The 4,738-nt window shown below is 71.5% G+C and overlaps 1 pseudogene; it reads right to left on the bottom strand.

Annotated features, from left to right (window-relative positions):
• LOC138756885 (plexin-A1-like) overlaps window positions 1-4,162 on the bottom strand; it is an 11,890-nt pseudogene extending 7,728 nt beyond the window's left edge.
• Window positions 4,163-4,738: the final 576 nt, after the last annotated feature.

Genomic DNA, 4,738 nt, shown 5'->3' with positions numbered 1-4,738 from the left:
TGCTCTGCCTGATTTGACCTAACCGTGCCTTAAAATTTCCAAAAATTTACTCATCTCACAGTTAAAGAACACAAGGAATCCCATTTACCCTTCACCTGACCCTGGGAGTGTGTGATGGAACGGTGCAGAGGAAGCTTCACTCTGTGTCTGGCCCAGAAGTCTGCGATGAGACGGTGTGGAAGGAGTTTCACTCTGTATCTGACCCGGGAGTGTGTGATGAGACAGTGTGGAGGGAGCTTCACTCTGTGTCTGTCCATGGGAGTGTGTGAATGGACTGGGCGGAGGGAGTTTCACTCTGGGTCTGACCCGGGAGTGTGTGAATGGACAGTGTGGAGGGAGCTTCACTCTGTGTCTGACCATGGGAGTGTGTGAATGGACTGTGTGTGTGTGTTTAGTTTTGAGTCTGAGTTTTATGAACGATGTTGCTGAATTGGGATGTGCTTTCCATCTCTCAAGTCTCGGAGGAGCACTTAAGACAATCAACTACGCAGACTCTCAGGTTCGAAACATCCATCACTCATCCTAAACAGTCCCAGGAGAGTGAGGCTTGAGAGCTGGAGGCAGCTGCCTCTGCACGAGTGGCTGTAGATTCATCCCTGATCTCTCCTAAGCCCCAACTCGGTCCCCAGATATCCCCCCTAACCCGTTGCCGGATTCCACTTGTCTCAGTCCCCGGATCTCCTCACTCCTGTCCCCGGTTTCCGCCCACCCACCCGTCCCCTTCTCATTCCCCCCAACTATTTTCACTCTCAGTCCCAGGATCTGCCCTCCCCGATACCAGATTTGCATGGGGATGGGTGAGGGTACCAGAGGGAGTCATAGGAATAGGGAGTTGCTCAGGGAGATGGGAGGGAGAGTTACAGGAATGGGAGAGAGGGGGGTTCGCGGGGAGAGGGGGGTTCGCGGGGAGAGGGGGGTTCGCGGGAGAGGGGGTTCGCGGGGAGAGGGGGGTTCGCGGGGAGAGGGGGGTTCGCGGGAGAGGGGGGTTCGCGGGGAGAGGGGGTTCGCGGGGAGAGGGGGGTTCGCGGGGAGAGGGGGGTTCGCGGGGAGAGGGGGGTTCGCGGGGAGAGGGGGGTTCGCGGGGAGAGGGGGGTTCGCGGGGAGAGGGGGGTTCGCGGGGAGAGGGGGGTTCGCGGGGAGAGGGGGGTTCGCGGGGAGAGGGGGGTTCGCGGGGAGAGGGGGGTTCGCGGGGAGAGGGGGGTTCGCGGGGAGAGGGGGGTTCGCGGGGAGAGGGGGTTCGCGGGAGAGGGGGTTCGCGGGAGAGGGTCGCGGGGAGGGGGTTCGCGGGAGAGGGGGGTTCGCGGGAGAGGGGGTTCGCGGGGAGAGGGGGGTTCGCGGGGAGAGGGGGGTTCGCGGGGAGAGGGGGGTTCGCGGGGAGAGGGGGTTCGCGGAGAGGGGGTTCGCGGGGAGAGGGGGGTTCGCGGGGAGAGGGGGTTCGCGGGGAGAGGGGGGTTCGCGGGGAGAGGGGGGTTCGCGGGGAGAGGGGGTTCGCGGGGAGAGGGGGGTTCGCGGGGAGAGGGGGTTCGCGGGGAGAGGGGGGTTCGCGGGGAGAGGGGGGTTCGCGGGAGAGGGGGGTTCGCGGGGAGAGGGGGGTTCGCGGGAGAGGGGGGTTCGCGGGGAGAGGGGGGTTCGCGGGGAGAGGGGGGTTCGCGGGGAGAGGGGGGTTCGCGGGGAGAGGGGGGTTCGCGGGAGAGGGGGTTCGCGGGCACGGGGAGAGGGGGGTTCGCGGGCACGGGGAGAGGGGGGTTCGCGGGCACGGGGAGAGGGGGGTTCGCGGGCACGGGAGAGGGGGGTTCGCGGGCACGGGGAGAGGGGGGTTCGCGGGCACGGGGAGAGGGGGGGTTCGCGGGCACGGGGAGAGGGGGGTTCGCGGGCACGGGGAGAGGGGGTTCGCGGGCACGGGGAGAGGGGGGTTCGCGGGCACGGGGAGAGGGGGGTTCGCGGGCACGGGGAGAGGGGGTTCGCGGGCACGGGGAGAGGGGGTTCGCGGGCACGGGGAGAGGGGGGTTCGCGGGCACGGGAGAGGGGGTTCGCGGGCACGGGAGAGGGGGTTCGCGGCACGGGGAGAGGGGGGTTCGCGGGCACGGGGAGAGGGGGTTCGCGGGCACGGGGAGAGGGGGGTTCGCGGGCACGGGGAGAGGGGGTTCGCGGGCACGGGGAGAGGGGGGTTCGCGGGCACGGGGAGAGGGGGGTTCGCGGGCACGGGGAGAGGGGGGTTCGCGGGCACGGGGAGAGGGGGGTTCGCGGGCACGGGGAGAGGGGGGTTCGCGGGCACGGGGAGAGGGGGTTCGCGGGCACGGGGAGAGGGGGGTTCGCGGGCACGGGGAGAGGGGGGTTCGCGGGCACGGGGAGAGGGGGGTTCGCGGGCACGGGGAGAGGGGGTTCGCGGGCACGGGAGAGGGGGGTTCGCGGGCACGGGGAGAGGGGGGTTCGCGGGCACGGGGAGAGGGGGTTCGCGGGCACGGGGAGAGGGGGTTCGCGGGCACGGGGAGAGGGGGGTTCGCGGGCACGGGGAGAGGGGGGTTCGCGGGAACGGGGAGAGGGGGGTTCGCGGGCACGGGGAGAGGGGGGTTCGCGGGCACGGGGAGAGGGGGGTTCGCGGGGCACGGGGAGAGGGGGTTCGCGGGCACGGGGAGGGGGGGTTCGCGGGCACGGGGAGAGGGGGGTTCGCGGGCACGGGAGAGGGGGGTTCGCGGGCACGGGAGATCGCGGGGACGGGGAGAGGGGGGGTTCGCGGGGACAGGTAGAGGGGGTGTTCGCTGGGGACGGGGAGAGTTCGTGGGGACGGGGAGGGGGGGTTCGCGGGGACGGGGAGAGGGGGGATCGCAGGGACGGGGAGATGGGGGTCGCGTGGACGGGGAGAGCGAGGGTCATAGGGAAAGGGAGAGAGGGGGAACACTGGGACGAGTGGCGAACAGGGGTCAAGGTGGACTCGCCGTCCTGCAGAAACCTCACAGCTCCTGGTGGACTCCCACCCCCATCCCCACCCCACCCAACTCAACTCACCGAGTTGATGCACAACAGGTCCTTGTTGAGCAGCCAGGGCAGCGAGAGATGCCCCTCACCCCGGTAACACGAGCGAATCCTCTCCCTCATGCGCCGGCTCACCGAGGCCAAGGTGAAGAGCAGAGTAGCGAGGTCGGCGGCCGGCTCGGCCCGTCGCTTCTGGCCCCGGCTGATGCAGCCACCAGCAACGGTTCGCCGGCCGCCAGTCCCAGGGAGCGGGCCAGCCGGGGGCCGCGCTGGCCAAGCCGGCCGCCTGCACCAGCCGGTATTCGACGCCTGCCCGGCTGCAGCCGATGGGGAACTCCAGGTAGGAATAGAAGCGGGGGTCAGCGGCGCACAGGCGCACCAGCTTGGACGTGTAGAAGGCGCCGGCGGTGCCGGGAGCGGAGAGCTCGGTGTCGAGCTGCAGGGGTGACGAAGAAGACGAAGGGCGAGCTGGAGAAGGCGTGGACGTAGTAGATGTCGAAGGAGGGAAATCTGGCCAGCGTGTCGGACGGACGCGCAGCTGGGACGACACAAACTCGTCCTGGTACACCAGAGACAGCATGCGGGCATCCTCGGCCAGCCGGGGGAGCCGGCGGCTGGCCAGCGTGGGGAAATACTCGGAGCGGCCGGCGATAGGGGCGCCGGCGAACAGCAAGCTGGCCCCCGGCTCGGCGGGATCGGGCACCAAGACCCCCGCGGCGTCGCCGGCCTGCCTCACGCTGGACACGTAGTGCTCCTTGCGGTGGTGCGGCTCGGCCAGCTTGAAGAGGTCGCGGAGCCGCAGGAGCTGGCAGACGCCCTGCCAGGCGGTTGCCGCACGCCAGGAGGCGGCCGGCGCGGGCGTCGAGCAGCAGCAGCTTGTTGAGGTTGGCCAGTGGCGCCAGACCCTGCGAGCAGGCCCGCACCGTGGGCGGCGGGTAGCAGCCGGGTTGTCGTCCACCGGGCCGGTCAGGTGGCGCCGCAGCTCGCTCAGGTTAGCCGCCAGCTTGAAGACGTGGTTGGCGGCGCCCACGTACAGGTTGCCGGTGGCGGGGTCGGACGCCAGGTGGGAGAGGCCGGTGCCGGCCGGCGGCGTGAAGGTGCGGCGGGCGAGGTGGCCGCTGCCCAGAGCACGAAGCCCAGGACGCTGGTCTCCATCGGGACCCGGCGGAGTGGGGAGTGGGGGGTGGGCAGGGACCGCCTCTCCGCGGGGGGGGGATGGGCAGGGACCGCCTCTCCGCGGGGGGGAGGGGTGGGCAGGGACCGCCTCTCCGCGGGGGGAGGGGTGGGCAGGGACCGCCTCTCCGCGGGGGGGAGGGGTGGGCAGGGACCGCCTCTCCGCGGTGGGGGGGGGGTGGGCAGAGACCGCCTCTCCGCGGTGGGGGGGGTGGGCAGAGACCGCCTCTCCGCGGTGGGGTGGGTGGGCAGGGACCGCCTCTCCGCGGTGGGGGGGGTGGGCAGGGACCGCCTCTCCGCGGTGGGGGGGGGGTGGGCAGGGACCGCCTCTCCGCGGTGGGGGGAGGGGTGGGCAGGGACCGCCTCTCCGCGGGGGGGAGGGGGTGGGGGGGGTGGGCAGAGACCGCCTCTCCGCGGTGGGGGGGGGGGTGGGCAGGGACCGCCTCTCCGCGGTGGGGGGGGGTGGGCAGGGACCGCCTCTCCGCGGTGGGGGGGGGGTGGGCAGGGACCGCCTCTCCGCGGGGGGGACCGCCTCCGCGGGGGGGGCGGGGCAGGAACAGGAACCGCCTCTCCTGGGTGCGGGCGGGGCAAG

The sequence above is a fragment of the Narcine bancroftii genome, chromosome 3 (genome assembly GCF_036971445.1).
Source record: "Narcine bancroftii isolate sNarBan1 chromosome 3, sNarBan1.hap1, whole genome shotgun sequence".
Classification (NCBI taxonomy): Eukaryota; Metazoa; Chordata; class Chondrichthyes; order Torpediniformes; family Narcinidae; genus Narcine; species Narcine bancroftii.
Note: the sequence above shows the minus strand (reverse complement) of the source record. Positions and strands in the feature narration are given on the sequence as shown.